Here is an 8,537-nt window from a genome sequence, read left to right on the forward strand (position 1 = left end):
ACCTTTGGGGTAGTCTTCTACCTATGCTTTTCTGCTTCCACTTCCTGTGACTATCTACATTTCTTTTTAGGACTCTCTCCATCTCTCTTGTTAAAGCAACTGTTTTCTGATCAAAGAAAAATGAATGTCAAGTTGAGTAGAATATTTCACTCAGCACGTGGCAACTAAGATTGGACAGAGTACAAGGTCGAGCCCTTGAAGACTCTGCCCAGGCTTCCACCTTTCCTTTGAGATGAGAAGTGAAAAAAACAACTTTTAGTCTTGGCTTTCATAGGAGGCCTTCGATTGTTCCCTCCGGTTGAGTGCAACATCAAGTCAGTTGGTTGGTTAATGTAGATTGCCAATGGCTACTCCTGAGTACATTTCCATCTAAATGCATCATGTTTAATCAACAAAGACTTGTATTTATATAGCGCCTTTAAAGTAGTAAAGCGTCTCAAGGTGCTTCACAGGAGTATTATGACAAAAATGTTTACACCGAGCCACCTAAGGAGAAATTAGGGCAGGTTGGTCAACGAGGTTGGTTTTAAGGAGCGTATTAAAGGAGGAGAGAGAGGTAGAGAGGCGGAGAGGTTTAGGCAGGGAGTTCCAGAGCTTGGGGCCTAGACAACAGAAGGCACGGTTGAGCGATTATAATCAGGGATGCTCAAGAGGGCAGAATTAGAGGAGCGCAGATATCTCGGGGGTGGGGGGGGCGGAGGGGTTGTGGGGCTGGAGGAGGTTATAGAGATAGGGAGGGGCGAGGCCATGGAGAGATTTGAAAACAAGGATGAACATTTTGAAATCGAGGCTTTGCTTAACCGGGAGCCAGTGTAGGTCAGCGAGCACAGGGGGTAATGGGTGAGCGGGATTTGGATGCGAGTTAAGACATAGGCAGCCGCGTTTTGGATGACCTCAGGTTTTCATAGGGTTTAATCAGGAGCCTCTTTTGCAAACTGCTCCTCCAAACCCTTTCTTTGGAATTTCTTTGGAAATGGTTTCATACAAACAGGAGCTGGCCATTCAGCCCCTCAAGCCTGTTCCGCTATTCAGTTAGATCATACCTCAACTCCATTTACCCGGCTTTTCTCCATGTCATTTGATACCCTAATCTAACAAAAATCTATTGATCCCATGTTTGAAAATTGCAAGGATTCACAGCCCTTTGGGGAAGAGAGTTGAAGATTTCTGCTATCCTTTGTGTGAAAAGGTGTTTCAAAAGAGAGTCTCTGACATACACACAGGTTCAGCATTGTCAAACATAAAGGGGTGAAATTTGGTACCGCCGTTTTTGAGGCGATGTCACCGCCTGAGTGCTGAATTTACCGCCAGGCGTTAGGTGCAGGCTCCAACTGTCAAATTCAGTTTTTACGGCCAAAGGTGAGAGAGCACGTGCTAAAATGTGGTGTTGCACACTCAGCCTTGGGCGGGAGCTCAGGATGCTGAGCTCCCTGAGGCTGCCTCCACACTAGCTGGAAAACGGGAAGAAAAGGGAAGAAAGAAAAAAACTTCAAACTTCTCCGACCCACACACAAACTTTCCCACTGTTGGAACTAATAAAACAATGAACAAAATAAAGAAAGATAAAAACTTACCTTGCTCTCTGGCTGATTCTGCCAGAATTCTGCTACTTACTCACCACTATTTTCAGGCTTAAGACCACATGTCAGAAAGGCCGACGTTCAAACTAAATATCGTGATAGAGGCACCAAGGAGGTGTTGCACACGCACTGACGTCATGATTTCCATGGCGTTAGCCGGCGGGATGTAATGTTTTAATGCCCTTAAATAACAATCACCGAATTTCGGGTCAGACGTGAACAGCACCCAGCGCCACTCCCAACCACTTATCTCCCAGTTAACACCTAACACCAGCGTTATCAGCTGGCGTTAGCAACCGAATTTCGACCCCAAACTGCCTAAAAACATTTTAAAATTTTCTTTCCCATGTTCTGCAAATTCTTAAGAATAATAGGCTTATTTAACCGGCATGGATATAAATTCTCCATCTGCTCATGAAGCCAGAATCCATTATCTTTGCAGATGAGTTAAGACCTTTTATAGATTGTTTTACTGGAGGGGGAAAATGGAATAATGCAAGAATAATAAATCTTGAAAGAAATTTTCTTTACTAAGAAAGGTTTTCTTTGGCAATGCAATTAGTGACACTCTTGAGCAGCCCTGATTATAATCGCTCAACGATTAGTGGCCGTGCCTTCTGTTGCCTGGGTCCTAAGCTCTGGAACTCCCTCTCTAAACCTTTCCGCCTCTCTACCTCTCCCCTCCTTTAATGCACCTGACCGACACATGGTAAAATGAAATGCTAGTTCAGAGCTGCATTCAGTGGGGCCCACATTAATTTCTATTGCCATTTTAAGCAATAATAATTGTTGTTCAGGTGAAGATATGTGCATCTCAGTGGGAAGCAAGCAGTGAACAAGGCCTGATGGACTGTATACTAATGTGAAACCAAACACACTTCAAATATTTATCATAAGAATTTTTAGAAACAGGAATAGGCCATATAGCCCAATAAGCCTTTCCTTTTTAGATAGCCTTACATACCCAGCTCCCGATCCTATCTCTCTCCAGAAAGCCATCTATTTGTTTTTGAACTCATTTATACTACCTGAGTTATTGACCTTGCCTCGTAACCTTTTGCACAAAGTCTATTACCTTTAGGGTGAAAAAGTTCTGCCTGACTTTCCTTCGAACTCTTAACCTCCTGCTATGTGACCGCTTCAATGTCCCTAACCTTTCATTGCTGAAAGGCGATGTCTCATCAGATGTTGAGTCTGTCAGGAGGTCTGGTATCTCAAACAATTTGTTTCATTCTCAACAAAAGGGCTGCGAGTGACAGTCGCAGGGAATCGTCAACCCAGTTCAAACATCTCGGCTTCACACGTTTTGCTCATTTGTGACAGGATCTCGTGACTCAGGAGAACATGTGAAGGCGATCTTCTTCAAAAGTAAGGAACGGAAAGAAAACTTTTATACGTCTCCTCCCGCTCAAATTCTTCTGCTTCCTGTATGACAGAAGAAAGGAAAGGTCCATCATCATTTGAATTGTGCCTCTTGTCTACTCTTCGCATCATTAACACTGATCATTCAGAAGAGTTGATGACCATTCTGGTAGGAAGACTCATGGTGGCAAGTGGTACACATCACAGAGGAACAGACCTCCATGGCCACAATATGCCAGTACTGGGGCTGCTTTCTGCAAGTGGCCGCTGGTTTTGTACAAAGCGAAATTGGGCAGAACTTGTAACCTTGGGAGTGAAAAAGGGAACTGTGTTGAACCGGGAACATTTTCCACAATATTTAAACTCTTCAGCATGATCCCCTTGTGTGTGACAAATCCGCCCGCTCTCCGGGAAATGTTTACATGTTTCAACCAAAACTTCACTGAAACCAACTCAAAATGAAAGTAGGAAGGAAACGAGGCTCCTGATTTTTTTTTCATGTTTCCAATGAGTTGGTGAAAGTCTTTAAAAAGACATTATATAAAGGCAGCTTTAAATTGTACTGAAATGCCAAAATATACTTGTTGGGCGCTGCCTACGAACTGTGATCATTTTTACAATTGTGCTAATATTATGCTAGCTAAAGACTCCACAACTCTGATTATGTTACTGTGAACTTTTTTCTCACTGCAGTGTGCAACAACCTGCTGGTATGTGCTTGCGGTAATATCAATATTATGAGGGGTTTACTCACCAGACTTTCAGGTCCAGTCTCTGACTGGGTAGATATCACAGGGACATTTTCTAGCAGTGGACGGCGGGTCCTGGGATAGAATGGATGTGTGTTTTCCAATTTTTATGCAAGTTTGGTAATTGCATAATGTGTTATCCTCACAGGCACTTGTAGTGTATTATATGTAGACTCATTTCATCAAGACTTGCTCTTTTCCAGTCTGGATGAGCAGGCTAAACAATGAGTAGCAGCAAGATACGGAGTTTATCCCATATCCAAGAAATGTTTTAAACTTAAAAACTAAGACATCCTCTATTTTATATACACATATGGTCTGACTAGGATCAGATCTTCAGATAGAGTTATTAAATTTTACACAAAGTGAGGTGAGACACACATTGAAGGTAGTTCAGCTCTTTATATTGTCAGGAACCAGCTATCACAAGAACATAATGCAAATGTTGGTCAGTCATCAATGTTATCTCACCAGGGTTCTCTATACATGCTTTGTTAAAGCTATGGAACTTCCTATGTAGTCTGAATATTTATTGTCTCTTTCTATTTTGTAACATGCAAATTCCTCCATTTTGGATCGACCAATGACATGTGCACAGATTTACCCATTTTAAAAATAGACCAAAAAAAGAAAGACTTGCATTTCTATAGCGCCTGAGCTGAGCTATGACCTGAGAGCATCCCAAAGCACTCTACGGGCAATGAGTTATTTTGAAGTGTAGCCACTGTTATAATGTAGGAAGCACGGCAGCCAAACATGCACACAACAAGCTCCCACAAGCAGCAAGGCGATAATTTCCAGATCATCTTGGGGTTTTTTAACGTAATGTTGGCTGAGGGATAAATATTGGCCAGGACACCAGGGAGTTCTTCTTAAAAATAGTGCCTTTTCCATCTACCTGAGAGGGTAGACGGGGCCTCGGTGTAATGTCTCATCCAAAAGACGACATCTCCGACAGTGCAGCACTCCCTCAGTACTGCACCGGGAGCGTCAGACTATATTTTGTGCTCAAGTCTCTGACTGGACTTGAACCCAGAACTTTCTGACTCAGAGTCTATCAGCCGATGTGGCTTTCAACCAGAAAGTTGGCTGAGTAATACAGGCACAGACATACCTAATCCTAAAACAACTAATCAACTACATCTTGACTTGCTTCTTCAAACCTGGTGGTATCCTGTACCTTGGGTCTTGGCCCTCGGCTTATAATCCTTAATAAGAAATAGCATCACCAAAATATCAGCTCACTTTTCACAATATCATTCCCTTCAATTAAAAACCCTCCTGATACTGAAGTGAACTGGAACACATCCCTTTCATCTCCAGGACCTTGTTTTGAAGTCAGACAGGGAGTGAATATTGACACCTGTGTGTGAGTCGTGGAGATGGGGAGGGACATATGGCAGGAATTATAGCAAACTCTACTTTACAGCAAACAGTCTCGATGAACTACAACAAACAGAACTCAGGAACAAAACTCTCCCGATAAAAGCAGGCTTATTTCCCCAGCCAAGTACAAGTGGAAAGTAGTTACACAGTACAGGTTACTCAAAAGATCAATCCCAGGCGTGATTGATGGGGGAATTACCCAATCATTTCCATTCTGGCCGGGACTTGTGGTGTCACGCTATGGGTGTTCCAGGCATCCTGTCTTAACAAGTCTGGTCTGTTTGGGTTGGGTTTTCCAATGGCTACATGAGACATAATGCATTCTGGTCCAGTCGCACAAGCACGGTTATTGCCGCGTTTGTGAAATATATTCGGTTACCAATTCAGCTCCAGAATTTTCTAGCCATTATTCATGAAGGGGTAACTAAAGTAAATGAAGTTAAATGGATTGCAGTTTGCAAAAGCAAGGTCACTAAATACAAATACAGATCAGCCATGATCTAATGAATGGCGGAACAGGCGCGAGGGATTGAATGGCCTACGAGTGTCAGCTGTGGCTCAGTGGGTAGCACACTCGCCTTTGAGTCAGAAGTTTGTGGGTTCAAGTCCCACTCCAGGGATTTGAGCACGAAAAATCTAGGCTAACACTCCAGTGCAGTGCTGAGGGAGTGCCACACTGTTAGAGGTGCCGTCTTTCTGATGAGACATTAAACCGAGGCTCTGTCTGCTCTCTCAGGTGGACGTAAAAGATCCCATGGCAGTATTTCAGAGAAGAGCAGGAGAGTTATCCCCAGTGTCCTGGCCAATATTTATCCCTCAATCAACATAACAAAAAAACTGATTATCTGGTCATTATCACATTGCTGTTTGTGGGAGTTTGCTGTGCACAAGTTGGCTGCCGCGTTTCTCACATTACAACAGTGACTACTGGAGCAGCAGAGCAGGTCTCCAGTCGTCTTGGATAACCCTTACCACTGGACCAAGACCTAGCTCTGTCAAGCTTGTGTAGTGGCTGGTGTGCAACGGCCACCATGCGTCTAAAAAATTCACACACAGGCATCTTCCACCCTTCAGGATGTAGTTCAGGATCTGGAATATTAGGTCCTTCATTGAAACACCTGTGAACTCATCCTTTTTTGGCGTGAAAGCAAGTCATCCTCATTTCGAGGGACTGCCTATGATGTTGATGACGCTTCAAAAGTACTTCAGTGGTCATGAAAGGCACTATATAAATGCAAGTTTTCCTTTTGCTGTTCCTATGTCCCAAAAAGCTGCTGGAATTTTCCTGCTTTGTTGCAATGAAAATGTTGCTTTTTGTTCCCTCGATATCATCAGTTACAATCAGGCATGCGCGTGTGTTTATGTCTGCGTACACATTCCAGCCTGCACACGAGCCCGTGTATTCCATCTCCACTTCCATGTGCCCATTCACCTCATATTATTATACTTTCTGATGATTTAACACAAGCCTCGTCTCAGCTGGTGCCGAATTCTCACACCACTGGGTGTGACTGCTATTACTGCAGTACCTGTGAGGGGGTAGATGCAGGCGGTGTCAGATGGGGTGCTAATGGGAATCATTTCAATAGGATCATTATCACAAACAAGTGTCAGATTCCTCGCTGGTGCTCTGGTGCGGAGCTGTCTGTTCCATATGGAACACCTGACTGCCCTCATTTTCAAAGATCTAAAGATGTCTGATGAAAGCAGATTAATTAACCATGTGGAGATGGTGTCCTTTTTGTAATCTTAAACGGGAAATGTTGGATTTCAAAAGTTGTGAGATTTCTCTCAAACTTTTTATGAACGGACGCAAATGACGGGCAGGAAATGACCAGCTGGTCTACCAAGCATGCCCCACACATGGAGCATAATAACTCGACACTTCCTAATCCCGCGTTGCTCTCCTTCACAACTCCCCACCACCGCCTTCCCCCCCTCACAGGTTTGTAATCTCCTGGGAGAGGCAAAAAAACACAGAAAAATACCCGGGGCCAATAAGGAAAAGAAAAGTCCGGAAAATTACTCTCCAATCCCCTCAGGCAATCGGAACCTGTCCACGAGATCCCATTGACCATGCTTTCTTGTGTCAGCTGTGGCTCAGTGGGCCGCACCCTCGCGCTCTGAATCAGAAGGTTGTGGGTTCTGGTCCCACTCCAGAGACTGGAGCACAAAAATTTAGGCTGACACTCCCATCATATCATCATCATAAGCTGGTCGAGTGTGGTCAGTGCTTTGATGCTGGAGATGTTGACCTGATAGAGGACACTAACGTTGGTGTGTCTGTCCTCCCAGGGGAATTGCAGGATCTTGCGGAGACACCGTTGGTAGTATTTCTCCAGCGACACTCCAGTGCAGTGCTGAGGGAGTGCTGCACTGTCGGAGGTGCTGGCTTTTGGATGAGATGTTAAACCAAGGCCCCTTCTGCCCTCTCAGGTGGACGTAAAAGATCCCATGGCATTATTTCGAAAAAAAGCAGGGGAGTTATTCCTGGTTTCCAGGCCAATATTTATCTCTCAATCAACATCACAAAAAACAGAATATCTTGTCATTATGACATTGCTGTTTGTGGGAGCTTGCTGTGCGCAGACTGGCTGCTGTGTTTACGATATTACAACAGTGACTACATTCCAAAAAGTACTTCATTGGCTGTAAATCGCTTTGGAACATTCAGTGGTTGTGAAAGGTGGTATATAAATGTAAGTCTTTTTCTTAGGCTAACTATTCATCCAGTTCCGTTTTATATGAAGCCATCTCTGCCCCAGCCAAGAACAGGTCCAGCTCCCACTGGAAGGCACACATCAGGCAGCAATGCTTTCCAGAGACTCACCATTCTCTGGGAAGGGAAGAATTGTTTAACATCTAGCCTATTTCTATTTCTGCGTAGTTTAAACACGTGTCCTCTGGTCCTCCACAATCTGTCAAACTGAAATAATCTGTCACTAGGGATTGTATCCCAAGTGTAGCAGGATTGTTTCTCCAGCAAAATGCAATGCGTGGAGCACAGCTACATAATACAAATGATGTGAATAAAATCAATCCCGTCACTTACAGCAGTGGGAGCTCCAGGCGTGATTGATGGCGGATTACCCAGTCATCTCCAATTCTGGCTGAGAGATGCGCTGTCACTCTGTGTAACCATAAAGTAAATAGGCCCAGCTCCTTAAGCCTTATTTACAGGTGCTTTTACAGTTAACCCACCCTCGGATTGGGTCACGAGAGACCAATGTCCGTGTGCGTGCTCCCCACTGCTAATTCTGGCCCCCTTATCCCAAAGGCAGAATCAGCAGCTGCGTGCTCATTGGCGTACTGCCCTGCTCGTGCAGCAAGCTCCTGATGTGTAGGTGTACTGCAATGGTGAAGACTGTTAGCTGAGATGACACAGTCAGAACAAGTGAGTCGGAATTAGTGATGTAAGCATGGGAGACGGTGTGCCGATGCCAGCCTCCTCCCATATCCT

Source organism: Pristiophorus japonicus, chromosome 21, assembly GCF_044704955.1.
Source record: "Pristiophorus japonicus isolate sPriJap1 chromosome 21, sPriJap1.hap1, whole genome shotgun sequence".
NCBI lineage: Eukaryota > Metazoa > Chordata > Chondrichthyes > Pristiophoridae > Pristiophorus > Pristiophorus japonicus.